We start from the raw sequence: 18666 nt of genomic DNA, 5'->3' as shown, positions 1-18666 counted from the left end.
TCTTTGCTAGCTCATGACCAAATTACGAGACTTGGGGGTAGTAGGCTACTTGGCCCTAAGGCAAGGATTAAGAAAGTCATAACCTCAAAATAGAAACACACCCCAAGAATGATGCTTTGTTTCATTTTATCTGTCTGTATTTCTGTGAACTTTTAAAATGCTTAGGTCAATTTTTCTTTTCCTGTGACTAAGAGGGGAAAAAGATGAAAAAGGTAGGACTTTAAGGAGAACACCATGTATTGCAAGATGCACAGTAATAGTGTATGGATAGGTGAAGCAGATAAATTTTTGGTGACTGGAAGCTGGGTTCTCAGTTCAAAAACCCTGAGCTGCCCTCCCTATAGACACCAGTTCTTGCGCTGCACACCATGACCCAAAGCTCCCTCAGTCCATCAATCGCAGCTGACAGGGCAAACCACCCCAGCTGTTTCTTCATCCAATTACTGTGAACCAAAGGTGAACCTGACACTTAGAGACCTTTCCAAAATCCAAAACTGACGTGAAGATCCCGGTTCTTGAATCTTTGGTGGCTGAAGTTGGGAGAGCTTTTGAGTTTGGGTCTCAGGCCCTCACTCCTGTGGTGTGCCAAGGACTCCTGACTTCCCAACAGCCTTATAGATGGGAGCTCTTCTGACTGTGTCTCCTTGGGCCTCAGTTACTGCTTTCAGCTTTTAATTTCTCTATGTGTGTTCATTCTTCTATTAATGCCAGTTCTCCCCCCTTTCCCACCCCTGTGGGGATGAATTTTCATTCACTGTGGGCTTCTCCAGTTCCCACTGTAATCAACAAGTGCTTTGCTATTGACTTCCATGCAAACAAGATCTGGCCTTTCCTATTTTTTCTCTCTTCATCCACCCACATCTGTCATCTATCTATTCTTATGTTGTTTCTCTAGACTTTTTTTTTTTTAATTCTGTGTCCAATATTATAAACTTCATGATTTTTTTTTAATATTTCTCTGGCCCCTTTATGCACTGTAATCTGAACCCTTTGCTCTAAACCTCCCTAACTTTTCACACACCCATTCCCTTGTCCCTCTTTCATTTTGTTTCTTTTCCAGCCTTTTGCTTTCCTAGTTTAACCTCTCTGACTGACTTAGGAAACAGAAAAATAAACAAAAGTACTAAGACTTTCATACAGTAGCTGCGTGAGGTTGTGCTTTGAATTCATCAAAGGATATTCGTTTTTCAAATTTTAATAGCCTGGGTAGGAATCTTGTTCATTATTAATCTGTGTTAGAATTGTAATGAAACACTGTGGTGGTGGTAATTAAATTTCAAGACAGATGCTTCATAAATAAAGAAGCATTTCATAAATATCAAATTATGCCACTATCCTAGCATGTGCAGGTTCTCTGTCATTACAGAAATGTGATAATTATCTCTGGTTATTCATTACAATTTAAGAATGGATAAAGAATAGAAAATGTAGGCATGAGGAAGGGAAATACCTGAGGCACTGAGGTTGTACCTTAAGAACTTTTATATGTGAGTTTTAGAGAGTTTTGCCTTTTTAATTCAGCACTCATTTCACCATGGAAAATTAATATGTAGTTAAGTAGTACCTGTCTTCAACAGTACATTTAGCTGTATGTTTCACTAACTGCTGAATAGCCCTTTTTCTTGCACCAGGCTCTCTCTTTTAACACTACTCTGTTCCCACTGGTTCTTCCATATATATGGCAAACTTGAAAACTTATTTCTTTGGGTTTTAAAAATCTCTTGAAGTGGGACTGACAGGCCTCACAGGTAGTTTCCAAGGTCCTCCTTCTTGCACTTCTTGAAAACTGGGACAATGTTTGCCAGCTTCCAGTGAGCTGGGACCTCTCTGGATTCCCAAGACCACTCAAAAATCATCAAGAGATGTTTTACAATTACTGAAGTGTTGCAGTGAGGTCCGTTTTGTGAATTGGAGAGAAGTTTCATTTGTGCATCACTGGTGCACAACATTCCTCTAGCATATTTGCATATAAATAGCAGTAGAGCCATCCTTGTATGGTATCCATATTAATATTTTGTGTGTGCAGAGGTGTGCTTCGTTGTGTAATTCCAAATCATGTGCTAAAGTCCAGTCAACACCTTAGTAGATTTAAATGCAAATCAAGTAGTTCTGGCATTTAGTTTTTATTAATCGCAAAGTACTCTAAACTTTCTCAGAGTCTGATCTTTTCATCCTAAGCTTATTTGATCTTCATCCAAGTAACCAGCATGATTCAGTATTCTCCCAGGATATAATATTATAGTTTGCAAAGTGATTGTTAAATGCATTAATAATTTCAATGGGATCATTAATAACATCTCTTGTCAGCGACCTAGCTTGGATAATAACTTTCTTGTGACTTGCATGAAATAAATTTTTTTCTGGGGGGAAGGGTATCCATTTCCAGAGGTTTCTAGATGTCTTTTAGTTGTTTTCCAGTGGCTGAAATAGCTTTTAACAGTGGTATGTCTTGAGGTTTATGCACTCATTTCTAAGAAAATGTGATAATTGGTTAACCAACCATTCCTCTGTAGTTGTCCTGATTGCTTAACCTAACAACTCCACCAATAATTTCTGTAAATAACAGTAATTATACATATTTTTCATAATAATGTCTTGTTGTTACAGAATAATTTAAGCCAGCAAATGTCTATTGACAGAAATAATTAATCTAATAAGATAGTATGGCAAAGGCATGTCTTCTGGATTCAAAATTAATTTGGCAGAATTATAAGAGCAATGTATTATCATTGCTGGTATTTTCATATGAAGATAGACAGTGGATTGCAATGGGTAGCTCTCTGGCTGTTGCCATATTGTAAAGAAACCCAAAATGCAATGTAACTTGGAGAGAGACAGTAATCATCTTCGCCTCCTCATTTACCCCTGGCAGTCTGATAGATTGCTGTGTGGCAACATTCATCTTGTAGATCACCATATACTCCTTGAATGACAGCAATCTATCCCTGTGCATCTCCACATTCCCTGTATCACTGTCTCTTGTTTACTCTCTGTGGAATAAAGCAAGCACAACTACTTGCTGCCCACAGTTCAAGAAAGGATCCCCCTTCCTTATCTACCTTGCTAGGATGTGTGGCAATGGAGTCAGGGGCCAAGGTGTTGATCTTTATCAAAGGAAATAAGTCAGTACAGATTGTGGAAAAAGCAATATATCCTGCTAAAACAATGAGAGGGAAATCCCTGCCAAATGTTGATATAACTGACTAGCAACCAGTTCTGTAAGTTGTCTCTGTGCACTGTCTGGTGTGAGCAAGCCAGATTTCACTGTTAGGAAAATGAGAAAGTCCTTAGGTAGGTCTGCTTGTAACAGTCCTTCGCTGAAATATTCTGGTTACTCTTCTCTGCTGTCTCTTTCCATCTGATGTGTCAGCGTTGTACAGCTGAAGAGTAAGATTTATTATGTTTTATCAGCAGCAGCCCCACCTTTGAGTTTTTTGCACATACATTGAAATGGCAGGATGGGTCCATAGCTGTAGACTACAATGGTTGCTGAGGTTGGTGTTCTTTGCACAGTGAATATGGGTGCAAGATAATTAATTTACTGTCCCATCCTTGACAGTGTTCCAGGCCAGGCTGGATGGAGCTGTGAGCAGCCTGGTCTAGTGGAAGGTGTCCCTGCCTGTGGCAGGGGGTTTGGAACTAGGCCATCTATCTAGTTGGCTGGCCTTCCAACCCAAACCTTTCTATAGTTCTATGATTCTGTAATTCTATGTCTTCTGTCTTTCTAAACCTAGAAATTTTAAATAACATTTTTCAGAAGCATACTGTTATAATTGTACTTTTGGAGGGTTATCTTGGATATATTATTCTTCAGTCAATTCCCCAGGTCAGGTTAGAGCCTCCCATAAAAATCTTCATCTTAAGTCAGCAACCAGTGGGTGCAACTGAGCTGGTGGTAGCAGCTGGGAAATGCAGGCATTCCCACAATGACCATGTCATTGTGTGCATTGGCATAAGATCCCTCTTGGAAATTTGCCCTCTTGTACTTCCCCTCTTTCCTTACCTTTCCCAGAAAACAAAAAGCTCACCACTTAGTAGTTGTTGCTTTACTCTTCTGAATCATTTCACTGAAGCAACACCTAAACAAAACATAAGGGTACACAGCTAGATAGAGACAGAATTTTCCAATAAACTCCAGCTCAGACAATGATTCATAAAGTGGAAAGAAGGATATTCAATCTGACCTTGTTTCACACAGTCCCTATAGGTGTTATTTATTATCAAGGCACTAAACAAGATGTTAATCAAACCTTGTAGCTTCAGTTCTGTGGAGTTTTGTATCTTGTAACTTTGATTCTTCTTGGCATGAAAGCAAACTGGGTAAGTATTTATCTCTTCTATTCAGACGAGGGGCTGAAACTTATGTTGTTAGCATTACAGAATCATAGAAATTAAAGATGGAAAAATTTTATTAGATCATCTACAGTAGTAGTTCTTCATCTTGCCAATACAAGCATTTTACTATAGAACAATGACTCCTTGCCCAAAGCCGCAGAGAGAATCAGTGTCAGAGCCAGGATTAAAACTCAAGGAGTTTCTGGCTCCCTGTCCTCCACTCAGACGGCGAGAGCATTCTGCAGAAAAGCTAGATTGTCCAAACATTAACAAAAAACAGCAGGGATGATTTGATTAATTCAGATTTGTTGCTAAAAGGCCTGTAGTGTTTTTGATTAGCTCTTGGGCCCTCATCAGGCTTAGAGGGGTGTGTGTGGTAAATTTCCTTTTACCAGTTTGGTACCTACAAGATCCTGAAGTGATATGTATTCTTGAGAAACATGCAATTAAAACACTATTTCCAGAAAATCCCTATGAATATATGATCAGTATCTTTATGATAAATAGGTCAGAACTTAATCCTGTAAGCTCTTGAAGATAAGGACTATATTTTCAATAGCCCAACAGTGCCTTACTGGACACTCTGAAAACTATTGTGATATGTATTAATAATAAATATTTATTTATTGGACATGAGAGCTAAAGTTAGAAGTTATTTCGGAAGGGTAGATTTTTTGTTCATAAGCAACTGCACCATGAAAATTCCATATCCTTAACTTGCAGGGCTCTTTGTGAATACCAGTTATTCTGCATCCCATACATATTTTCAAGGATGAGTAGTACATGGGAGGTGCTTAATATTTTTATTATTACTGTATAGCACTCTGTGTATATATTTTATAGATGCTTATGTAGTACCTACAGAAAGAGCACTAAAAAAGTCAGTATTTGCTGCACAGCTCGGTTTTCACTTCCACACCAGAGTTTTCACACATGGGTTTCTACAATAAAAGTATTATTATTGGTACTGGAGAGACTGCTTCTATTACAGATTTCAGATGTATCTCATTATAAGGTCTTGTTTTCAGTAGCTAAAGTTTAACTATGTAAAGAATCTTTTCATTTATATGTATCCACCTCAGATCGGATTTTCTGAGAAAATTTCTAAGAAACGTAGAAGAAAAATTGCAGCTATTTTTCATCTGAATCGCTGTGTTTTGTAACAGGAATAGAGAATTTGTCAGAAGGGAATCTTTATGTTGGATGTCTGCTTTCTTTCTGTTTTGAACCAAGTTTTCAAGATATTCTGAGATGTTCTGGAAGCCAGTTTTCTTCACTTAACTTTTTCCCACTTAAAAATGAAGTTTTCCACTGGTCTGATTCTGTTTACTCTTGAACACCAAGTCTTTTGCCTCTTCAGTGCTCTTTTGGTCCTTCCCCCGTTGTCAGATGACATCTCAGACACTAAAAAATGACACTCAGTGTTGAGCCTTGCATTGCATTTTAGCAGGAATCTGAGAATGAGTGGTTACACGCTGTGGAAATGCAGAAGATAATGAGAATTAACTCTGCGTGCAGCTAAGGTTGTGCTTTCACAATCACTTGAAGATGATCTAAGTAGATGCTTCTGCCAAAAGTGGTGACCTCACCTATCCCCAGACAATGGTGGCATATTCCTACTTCTTGACTTTGAAAGAACTAATCCAGATGACAACTACTAACTTTTCAGCTGAATTAGTTTCCTAACGCTGTATCCATGAAGATGGTAGCACAGAAGTGGGAGTAAGGTTGCTTACCTATGGCAGGGACAGGGAATGTTAGCTCATACAGGCAGCAGCTGGGATTATCTTTAATTAGTGCTAGCAGTCATGTCCTCCTCACCTTTCCATTGATGATATATAATCTTTAAATTCAGCAGCCTGTCAGTGTGGAGATTAGTGAATAAGACGTGGTTGGTAAATGTCAACAACTTTTGAACATGCTACTTGAGATATTTATCTGCTATTTAAAAATTATTAGGGATATTCATGGGGATCTTGCTGTATGCCTGTATTTCCTTTATTGTATTATGGACCACCTGATTTGCACATTTAATTTTGCTGTGGAGGATGGAATTAATTTTATTTTAAGTGTCTGTAATGTAAAATTTGGAAACTGACCTGACCACCTAGACTCCCTTTAATCATCAATGAAATGTTATTGGGACTTTTAGGTGGGGGTCTCTCCAAGTAACTTGTCATTAGGATTGATCACACTCTAGAAAAGCTCACCTTGCCGTATTGAGTAAATAAAACAATTAATTCTCTACAGATTAATAGTCACATGGCAATTTATACATGGTTGTGTGAAATGAAGCAATCAAAAAGCCTACCCATCTAACCTGGTAAACCCAAGGACTGCTTAGGCAAGGAGACAAAAAGATAAGGTTTCCTTGTCTTATGGGAGTATCCATGCTAACATTTGTGCCCATCACCTGAGTCTTACCAGTGCAACACTGCTGTACCCTTCAGTTCAGACCTTCTGGCTTACTTGGAGCTGTAGTGTCTAGGTTGAGGGTAATTAAAGAATAAATTCTTCCCATTGAGTGCATTGGGACGCTGGAACACGTTGCCCAGAGGAGCTGTGGATGCCCCATCCCTGGAAGTGTTCGAGATCAGGTTGGGGTGATCCAGTGGAAGGTATCCCTTCTAATGACGGGGGCATGGAACTAGATCGTCTTTAAGACCCTTTCCAACAAAAAAAATTCAGTGATTCTGGGAGATTGGGCCAGAGAGACCAAAACTGGTTGGCAAATTGATGATGCAGGTAGGAATAAATGGAGCTGAAGGCAAGAACAACCAGTAAGAGGAATCAATGACCAACTCAGTTGCTTTTCTAAACCATAGTAGTCTGTGCCATGCAGCAGGGTGTATCAGCCCCACCCATGACTCGTGGGTATCAGGATACTACAATGTTATGGATGCTGCCATTTCCCTATTTTTCTCTTTTAAAAATATAAATATGGATTCAAAGTCAAGCACTTGAAAGTGAGAATTACCATTAAGACAATCCCCAAAGGATCATCATGCATGCTACATTTTCTGTGAAAGAGAAATCTCAGCTGGGAATTTATACTGTTCCTCTTCAAGGTTAGCATATTTCCCTGAATTTCAAGGTTATACAGGTCTATGTATAAAACCCAAAAACCAGATATGCCTGGAAAAAATGAAATTAGTATATTCTCCCCTAATTGCAAGTAGAGGAAAAAACGAACAGGTGAGTGCATGTAAGTCAATCAAGTATGCTGTTTTACTGCTGCATGCAAATATCTTGAAATTATTTTAAAAAATTGAAAATATTTTTAAAAGCCCCAAACTTTGGAATTAAATGATCCTTGCAAAATATAAATACTGTTCCAAAACCTTTGTAAGTATTTTTACTTGTTTTTAAACTAAATCTGATGAATGCCACTGTGTACAGTGGTATTGTCATGCTTTGTGTGGTGTTATGTACTGTGGACTAACTGAATCAGAGATCTAGCTACACAGTGAAAATTAGACAGATATTAAGTATTTGTTGAATTGAGGCCAAAGCAAGTAAAGTTATCATACAGTTCAATTAAATTATGCTTTAAATATAAACACTAGATACGTGTTAACTTCAAAATATGTCAGAAATAAACAGCTCACTTTCCAGCTGGGCATTTACAGCCTTTGGCAGGTAACTCACTGTAGCTTCAGAGAGATTTAAGTTGTTAGGTTAAGTTCCATGCATGGGAGCATGAGGCACGAGAAGAGCTTCAGCATATGAGAACAAGGGATGATCCCAATGAAAAGCCCATATGTGCATTTCATATCCTGTGAATTCTCTGGCTCTAGTTGGAGATCATGCCATTGTTTCTAAATAGCTCTGATATTCCCCCCTGTGTCAGTGCTAAGCATTGTTAAAGTTTAATACTACTTCTGTGCTGTTCAGTTTTTTAGTTTTCTTGGCACACTCCACTGAGGAAGAGGAATGCTCAGGGCTAAAAATGAATAACTTAATTGCTGGCCCAAATTCTGAGTCCCTCAACTGAGCAGAACTCCCACTAATTTGAGAGGAACTTTTGTTCAATTGACTGCATAACTTGAATCATTGTCCCATGTTAACCTCTGGTGGCTTAGTTAGTCTCATTGCAAGATACAAAGGGAAAACATCTTAATCCTGAGGAGCTGAGTCTAAAAGTGTGTAACTAAAAACCCTCTTTTAAAACAGTTTTTATGTTCTAGCTTCACTTTGATTTAATATTCTCAGCTGCTGGTGGAGCAGGTTACTTCTATACTAGCCAAGGCTATGGTTTTGAGTTATCCTGCTGCATCCTGGGACAGCAAGAGTAAAATTTTGGACTGTTTTTCAATAAAAAAATATCTATTTGGAAATTACTTACATGTTCTTGCAAGATGATTGCTTTTGCTAATCCAGCTAACTGCCTCAAATTCACTGTAATTTCAGATAAGCAAGCCACTGGGAAACTTTGTTCTGTTGCATTTAAGGATGGTTGCAATTCACAGATGGATAAAACAGGGGGCTCTCCCTCCTCTTCTGTTTATGACAGTCAGTTAGCAATATGTTCTGTAATATTTCTGGAAGAAAGAAATAATGCTGCAAGAAATAGGGCATAAGAGGCTATTTTTTAAGGCTTCTAGTCTGGCTTCAGGCATGGTTGCTTGGTTCTCAAAGCAAGAGCACCTCATACTATTATTATATGAGAACTATTATTAACATTTTTATTATTTAAAGAATTTATTATGAAAAATAATTTAAAGGAGAAAACCAGACAGCTTCTTAACAGTTGACAGATTTTGTGGCAATAAAGGCAAGTCTTTCCAAACTCCTCAAATTTATTTTACACTATGCATTTTCAAGTCAGAAGGGAAAGTAGCATTACCTTTGATGGAATTTTGATCAGAATGGAAAAAAACCCCAACATTATAACTTTCAGAGAAATAGAAAATTTCAGCTTGAATTGTCATCTGTTGGTCTCACATACTGACATTTATGGGAATATTTCCATTCTGTTTTCATGTCTTGTGACTGAGGTTATCACAATCTTATTCTAAATCTTGTCTTAATAACCTTAGTGTTAAGCCCCTTTTGATGGATTTAGGAAAAACAGTTTAAGACATTTGTTTTTCATTCAATGACTTAAAGTGGTGAATGACTTCACCATAACACTCGTGAGTTAGTTGTTTTTATCTTGATAATCCAAAACATGCACCTTATTTTTGTTCTCAATTTGTCAAGCTTCAATTTCCAGTTGTTCGTTCTTGATATTTATCTTCTTTAATTAAAACAAAAAAAAGAAACAAACCAGAAAACAAAACTACTACCAAAACTATTCTTATTTAATCACAAATAAGTCATTATCAGGTCATCTAGTTATCCTTGGACAAATTGACTAGACTGAGCTGTTCTGTTCTGTCATTCTATGACTAATTTTCCATGCTATGATTCATTCTTAGTTTGCTTTCCTGAGCCCTGCACAAATTTTTAACATCTTTGTTTTAAGTCTGGACATCAAGAATTGCACCTACTCTTCTAGTAGTGGCCTCACTGGTGAGAATCACATGTAAAAATCACTACAAAATGCATTATTCAAATTCTATTGCCATAGGGGCCACAGAGTACCTAGCTACCATGATAGATATAAAAGCTGTAATAACATTCCATCCCAACCTTTTCTTTGGTTTTGGTTCCTGTGGTTCTATGCACTCACCATGCCCATTTAGCTCTGAATTTTGGTTGTTCCAAAACTGTAAAGTGAAACTCATCTCAGCCCACAGTTCTTCCCTTTCTGCCCCCTGAATTTTGTGCTGAAACTATGCAAAAATGTGCATTTTTGTTATTTTTATTTAAACAGCAAAAATAGTTCGGCTCAACTGTGCTGAAAACTGGGTCATGGCTTGTTCAAAATATTTGCAGCCCTTTCAAGGAACATTGGTTGTACTTAGGGCTTGTAAGGAACTCTGAATTCAACAGTTTTAGGAGGCAGGTGAGAACATTGTCCTGAGGTAAATGAATTTGCTTTTGAATGTTTCAGAATATGCTATTGTAAGATAGCTCCTGTTCATTTTCTTCCTGTGAGTTTGTGATTAAAGTTAAAAGTTCAAACATTTTTGTGTTCAGAAGGTGTTGCATTGAATTTAAATTAATTTTACTGCATCTGAAAATCTCTCCGTAAGGAATTGAACTCAGGTCTGTTTTCCAGTAACATGGAAAACAGGAAAACAGGTTTTCATGGATTTCATGAAAACACTGCCTTGTACAAGCTGGGCTCAGCATGGTTGGGCTGAGGGCTCACAACAAGGCATCATACACCAGCAGAGCAACAGTTACAGCATGGAGGGTGTCCTCAGCTCAAAGCAAATATAAGGTCATCCAACAGGAATGTTCAGGCACAGGTTGAATTACAGAAGCTTTTTTAAGTCTTGGTGGCTGACTTGGTGTGTCCTCTCAGACATTCAGCCATAAATTAATAAAACCCAGCTTAAGTCTCAAGGAAAAAGTAGGAGAAAGGTTATATTGCCTTGCATGTGAAGGAGGCTAGCTGACAAGACAAACATAAAATGTCATAGAGTTTCAGCTGGTGTATGGAAACTTGATTGTCCATATGACAGTAAAGCAGATTGCTGTTAAAAAGTATATCTCTTGTGGTGTGTGTTTAATATTACAAAACTTCTGGTAAATTGACTCCAATTCATAGATTTTAATGAGGACTGCAAATCTTTTTGGCAAAACGGGCTGGATTTCCAGCAAATACGGAGCAAACTTTTCTTTGGAGTGGAACTGTGTAAAGTCTGCCTATTTCAGCCTTTCTTTTCTTTTGATCTGATGCAAACCTGTAGGCTTAAATGAAAAAAATTCATCCTATTCTTCAGCAACTAGCTCTGAAAGATTAATTAATCTGGATTTATGGGAAGAGTAGGTTTCATACTTTATCTCTGAACATGAATGGGAGAATTATATCAACTTTGTACTTCCATCATTTTCACTCTGAGCATGGGTGAGAGAACACCAGCTAAAGTAAAGTTGTCAGTTCCTTTACGTTATTTTAATGAATAGATAGCAGCATGTTTATAAGAATCTGGTTTGTTCAAGGAGTGAGAAATCAAACAGTGGGCATGTGCTTTGGGATGGTAGTAAGCACTACAATTTCAGATTGGCATTGAGAGATTTTAAAAGGTGTATTTCATTTATTAGATCTTTATGCCATGTCTTGAATTTGAAATACAAAGTGCAGTCCAAGAAGTATGGAGCTATTTGGCATGACTGTTGTAAAAAAGGCATGGAATCACAGGTTTCTGAATTTTTCACATGAAGGAACATGGAATTAAAACTCAGCAAGTTTTGAAAATTGTTGCAAGTTCTAGACCCATTCCAGCTCTTTGAAATACTTGGGAAACCCTAAAGTAACTCAAGGTGTGAATTTTTGGAAAGCATGAGTGAATTTTTGGAAAGCAAAGTTCACCTGAGTGAACTTTGGGGACCACACACCAAATGATTCTGCCATGATGAAGTTCCTGATGCTCCTGTGCAATGCTGTGGAGGGATTGAAGGGATTTGCAGTCCCAGGGTATCTACTGGACCCAAACCAGTTGTTATCCTTTGCCTTAAAGATAGTGTAGAACATGACCCTGAAGTCTGGTGTACATTTTTTTTGGTTACATTATTAAGAGTGTGGAGAAGTTACAAGTCACTTGAGTTAACAATACTTAGGAAAACCTTGAGTAGATGCTCTTAAGTCAGCATAAAGGTACATTTTCCACCTAACTGCATCTCAGAATATAATGCATCTTGGAGACAAACTAATGAAGTAGGCATATTTGCAGGGATGCAGGAATTACTCATAATATTTACTAGAATGATTTAAAGGTTAGCCAAAATCCAGTTGGTAAAAACACTGAATATTTTTAAACTTGCGATAGCAAACATGCAAAATCTTTACGTGTTCCAGAAAGCAGTCACTCTTCACTTTTAGTGAGCATAAGACATAGTTACAGCTAAATAAAGCACATGCATGTGTTTCTCTGTTTCTCTTACAGCTTCAACTCAAACTGATACAAGTAATATTTTTCTTGGCTATCAGATAAAAGTCTCCTTCAACTCACTTTTGTAGCTAATTTTCTACTTCAAGTTGCTTCTTGAGCTCATATCTTAACTGGTTGTTTTTTTCTTAAGTGTCCTTCTTGTTGAATCTCGTCACTTTCATCGGGTGGTCACATATTTTCCACTAGAGATTCATTGCTAATTATCAATCCACTTTGCTGCGCTGGAGTTTTTGTTTCTTTCTTCAGCCTATTCTGACATCAGTCACAGTGATCACTCAGTCCAGAGATGTAAATGTGGCACAGGTTAGTCCACCACTCCTGTGAGTCCCAGCAGACATCTCCAAAAGAAATCACCAGTCTGAAGTCCAGAAACATGGATCACAAAGTCAATCAGGTAAAGGGATGTATATTATTGACATTTAATGAAGAGGTTCATTTGTAATATAATCTTCCACTCCTTGAGAAGGCCTTGTCAGCTCTAGTGTAACAAGCAAACCCTACCCAGCACAGATAAATACTAAATTTTTGGCCATCCCCTGTAAACCAATACCATCATGCTTCAGGTAGCTCTCTTCATATCTGCTACAATACCTAAACAAAATGGGGTGAGTTGAGGACAGAGTTGCAGCCCTAACTCTGAATTTCCTGGCTGTTGTGGGCTAAAGTCATACCCTTAATGTTATTTGAAAGTATTTTTTTGTGGTTTAATATATACTATAACTTTTTCTTTTGTGACAACTAGATTTATACTGGCTTCATCCCTAATACCACTGGAAACTGGAAGCAGGTCATAGTGTGAGCCTGTCTTCCAAATATTTTAAACAGAAAGTCACCATTCGGCACTCATCGCTCTTGTTCTCCAATAAAAGTTCAGTGTTCCACTTCAATTAGAATGATACCTCTTATGTCAATACCACATCCAGCTTGTAGCCTATTTGTCCTCCTGAATGTTGAAGGTGAACAAATGAACAAAAATCTCCTTGTACTTTTCTGCTTTCTGTTTTACTCATATGAAAGACCTGTGTTTAGTGAAAAACAAGGTATGGTTTTTTTCACCAGAAATTATTTTCTTGTCTTTTAATTTGATTTTCCTTGGTTGATTTGATAATTATTCTATGGTCAAATATTTTTATGCTACAGACTGCATTCACATTGACCAAAATCTGCCTATCTCACCAGTAAGTACTATTTAATATCTTCATATTAAAGCCATGGTCATTGGTTGTCTGAGTAACGTTACACCACAAAACAAAATAAGTCCATGTGCAGTTGTTGATGTGAAGTCCTGCCTCCTAATGACTTCTCAGGTTACATAGCTGAAGGGTATTGCTGGAAGCCAAATCACTTTCATCAGAATGCTCTTCATCCCCAATGTGTACAGAAGCATTAATTAAAAGAAAAATCCTTGTCTCACCAATTCTGTGCAGCACTGATTGCCTGCAGAATAAAATATGTATGAACCCACATGCTTCTTCCTTGAGGAGAAAGCTGATGGATGAGATCCTGCATTTATAGAACCCAGAGTCATGAGAAACAAAGGCATGGAGAAACCTGTGGTAGAAAATGAAAGAGGGGATCAGTGGAAGGAAAATTATAGAAGACAAGATCTTGAAGAATCCATGGGTACTGCTTGTGTCCCTATAAAAGCAGGCAACAGAAAGTTCCAGCCCAGTCATGCCATAGACTTTGTTCTGAGAGAGTGATCTTATGGTCCCTTCAATGCAACATGAGTGGGGGCTGTCACTGAAGCAGCGGTCTCACCCTGCCCGGCCTTCTGTATGTTCCTGTCATTTTTCTTTACCACTGAATGAAATGTATCATTCTCATTCATACAGCCTCGGAGAGAGGCTGGGTAAGAGGAAGAATTCCACAGACAAAGAGGTCAGAAAAAATCTTGAACAGCTGATCTGCTCCCTGTCTGATGGAAAAACTTTGCTGACATCCCTTTTGTAATTCAAAAGCTTTTGTTTTATATCCAGGAAGTCAGTAGACACTGACTTATTTTTGGACAGACAGCTGTTGTTTGCAATTTGCTTGGTTCCTTATATTGTCATAAAGGTGTAATTCAGCATTTCAAAGCAGTTTGAGAGAAGGAATTTTAGAACCTGTGATTTTCAGGCCTTTGTACCTTTTTTGCCAGGAGAATACTGTGAGGCTTGTTTTCTACTTCGTGCAAAAATTGATACGATATAATTTCAATGGTGGGCATCGTGATGAGTATATAATTTGGGGATGCGTTAGAATTTGTCTCTTTTAAGGCTATCTGCCATTATTTTTGTAATTTTATACATTAAATAATTAAGCAGTAATCATCACTGTCACACAAATGGAAGGCCAGATTTTCTCCCTCTTCAAGAAGCTGAGAAGCTGAAACAGCCTTATGCAGAATGGTCAAAATTAAGTTCTAGAAGACATTTCCTCTGCCAGCCACTGTCTAGAAGGGATTGTTCAGAACACTGTGTAAGATCTATATTTGCAGGAGAAATCCCTTCATTGAACTAAACCTGTATAAACCCTCTCTTCCTTTGTTGTCTGATGTAGCTTTCACTTTGAGGAACATCTTTAATACCTTTTTGCTCTTGAATGTCAGTTAGGAAATTTTGGCATTTGGCAGATTAAGTGTTAATTTTTTTTGTCATCTTATTGGACCTCAGTTTTGGTTTTTTTTTTTTTTTTTTTTTTTTTTTTTTTGGTTTTGGTTTTTGGGGGCATTTGAAATACATTTGGAGATTGTCATGGTGAACCACGTGGCCTATTTCTTCCACCTTCCTTCTTTATTGGTGGCTAGCAGAACTGTGCACAGGGCTCGTGAAATCCCAGCCTGAAACTGTATTTCTCTAGTAATTGGTGTAAGTGCCATTAAACTTCAGTTTTTCGTCTGTATGGTTTTGCAGAAAGGACAAAAGTCCACAAGATTGTGAATTTGTCAAAAACAGGGCAATGTTCTGGTAGAGGGGACATTTTTCCAGATTTTCAAAGTTCAAAAATCTCATAAAAATGACAGTGGTCATATTGTGGCTGGTGAATAGTTCTAAGGTCATTGTCTTGCTGCATCTCCAGGTGACAGATCAACTCATTTTTTTGTCTTGTTTCCATTCTTTTGGGCTGGTCTCTAAGTAGCAGAAGGAGTTTGTTTGCTCCCTCAAAATACAGCACAGTACAGAAGAATGTGTGTGTCTATGTATGGACACACATAAGTGCACAAAACCACAGAGGTTAGTTTTAATTTACTTTAAAATGCGTAAGTGTATTTGGGAGATGGAAACTAAAAGAATTCATAATAAGGCTGAATGTAGTCCAGGAACCTTGTAAGATTTGAGAATAGAAAGCAGTTTTCCAATCTTTCATATATGGAAATACCAGATGAGTCAATGGGTGTTCTCTGAGCTAGGAACTTCCAGGGCTTCTCTCTCTATGTCAGCAGCAAAGAGAGAGAATAACTTGAATTTAAAGGCCACCCAGTATCCACAGCCACCTCTGATTTAACTGGAGCTTTGGGTGCTCAGAACCCCTGAAACTGGGCTTACGGCTGCCATGGTGCTTCAGGAAAGGCAGGCACACAAAAACAGTCTAGAGAAATTAACATCTGGCATTTGGGTTAATATAAGACTTGCTAAAGGTGAGAATTCCTGGTAAAAAAATTACACTAAAGATTTTAAAACCCCCTCCCCACCCCTCCACCCCCGAAACCCCTCCAACAAAATAAAACAAAACAAAAACAAAACAAAAACAAAACAAAAAAACAAACAAAAAAAAAAAAAAAAAAATTCCACAAAACAAAAACCAAAAAACAAAAAAAAAAAAAAACCCAACAAAGGAAATAAAACCTGACTTAATCGTTGTGTAGTAACACTATGCTTTTAAAATGCTTTTGACCACAAACAGTTTGGAGCAACCAACTGCAACCTATTAAATTTCAGCTCACAGGGATTTTACTTTTTCCTCAACCTTTTCTGGTATATTATATAAGTATTTTTAGGAAATTCACAGTTCTTATTGAGTTTAAGAGAAATATCTACCTTTATAAGGAGAAACCAAATAATATCCATAGCTTCTAAGGTAGACTTTGGAAACGAAGGAGATTATTGATTATTGATTGATGGATATGTTTTTATTTTTTTTTCTTCTGGGACTTACTTAATTTTAACTTTAGAGTAAAATCCAGCCTGATTTATGCAAGTGGCATTATGCAGAATGCTGGAATTTTATTACATTTCTTTCTTTGGGATGAATAAAGTAAGCAGTAGTTGCCTTAGAGGGTGTGTCCATCTAGAGCAAGATTTTTTTCAATATCTATCTTATATGGGAGAGATTTTTTACATATAATAATTCATGAAGGATGAAGGTATAAGTAACATAGGCAATATTTAAATGCTATATAGGTACTTAAAATTACAGTAGTTCTTTATCCACAGAGACCTTTCAGGAGTTTCAATGAGAATTGAAACCTGTTCATCTCAATGGTCATGGAAATAATTATTTTTGCAAATGAATGAAAAAACCCTGCTATGTTGTTTGGGTAATCTGTTTTGGAAGTCACAAAGCAATGAAATCTAATGACTAAATCCTTCTTTCACAGCTTTTCAGAGGAAGTCTATTATCAGCTATTCTACTTTTGTAGGGTTTGTTAAATATTTTATGGAGAAGTCCCATTCCACATGGTATAAGGCTTTGTTAGGGTGGTGGTTCCTGTATCTAGGCATAGATGTGTGCTTAATGGCTAGAAGTGTTCTATAATGCTTCTTCAAAGCTGATTGAAGACAATTTGTGTTTGCTTTGGAGCTGTGATGATTTTAAGTCTTTTTAGAGGATTCATCTAGTATCCTTCCCCATCATTCTTTGGTTTGTTTTTTTTTTTTTGGCTATGTCAGATACAAAGAGCTGAATGACTTGTATGAACTAATTTTTATCAAAGTTACCATCAAAATAACATTGAGTGGTGTCAGAAGAGGTGGGGAAGTGGGGGAAAAGATGGAGCCTTTCCTTACATGGAGGAAATAGTGGCCTTCAGGTAACAAGTCTGAGGTGATGGGATCAGAGAGAGAGAAAAGAGCTGCTTGGTGAACCAAATATCAATAGTTGAGTACACGGGTAAAGGGGCAGTAGGAACAGGAGGCAGATTAGCTTGGGAGCTCTGATTTTGGTACCTGATTCAGAACAAAATCATTTTCAGTTTGGTCCTTGTAACTGATGGGAGAATTAAAAGAAAATGTAGGTGTTGGGGGGAAATAATTACTTGGAAGCTTTTCTGCCTACCTATTTTCACAAGAGAATACCTTTGGATTGGTTTCCATTTCATCCAAAAGTTGTTAGGATATAATCTTATAGGATTTGCAATGATGGGCATTTTGCTGAGTATATGGTTTGGGGATGGGTTAGAATTTGCCTCTTTTGAGGCTGTCTGCAGTTATTGTTTGATAAATTGGATACTTTAGCAATAATCATCACTGTCACTTAAATGGAAGGCTAGATTTTCCCTCACTTCAAGAAGCTGAGAAGTGAAAGGGTGTTAGCCTTATGGAGAATGGCCAAAAGTCAGCTGTACTATGCCTTCCACTTGAAAACAATAGAAATATGTTCTTGAGTTTAGGAAATAAATAGTAACTCAGTGCTTATACAAAACTCTCTTGATTTCAGGGGAGATGCTCTGCATAACAGAGTAAATGAACTTTAAGCCTTCAGCCTTCCCATTTGCTTTTCTGGGGATAAATTCAGACAGAGGTAAGTATGTTCAATACAGAGCCTATGAACAATCATGAATTAACACCTTACACAACATTCCAAATTCATATTTTCTGGGAAAAAACTTTGGTGTATACCATAATAAACTAGCAATACTACTGTAATTTAGTATATTGATAAAGTAATTTTACTAAAATTCTTCTAGTAATGAAGCTATTCTAGAATTAGCCTTTGTCTTGCAGTTCATGGAGCTTTACATACTGAAGAATGAAGCAAAAAAAAAATTGCTTTGCCTTTTTTTGAAAGCAGGACTTTTGAAGAGCATCATACTAATTCTGCAAAGCTTAGCAAATATTTCTGAGATTTCCAGGAACTATCTTCCTACGTAACAAAGGTGGTAAAGGAACATTTTCTACTGGTACTAAGGTTACTGGGGAAAGTTCATGGCCTCGGGGAGGTTTTTGGGGTGATTAACCTCAGGTGCCAAGGCTGATCCAAAGTATTCTTTCTCTGAGAAATAACTCATGCTGATCTGATTGGATTAAAGAGGTCCAGCAGATCATGATTTTACAACTGTTTGTATCAACACTTGTGGATGCAATATTGTATATTCCAATATAGAACAAGGGTCAGTATTAAACAA

This window comes from Camarhynchus parvulus, chromosome 1A, assembly GCF_901933205.1.
Source record: "Camarhynchus parvulus chromosome 1A, STF_HiC, whole genome shotgun sequence".
In the NCBI taxonomy this organism is placed as follows: Eukaryota; Metazoa; Chordata; class Aves; order Passeriformes; family Thraupidae; genus Camarhynchus; species Camarhynchus parvulus.
The sequence above is the reverse complement of the archived record's forward strand: the minus strand, read 5'-3'. Positions refer to the sequence as shown.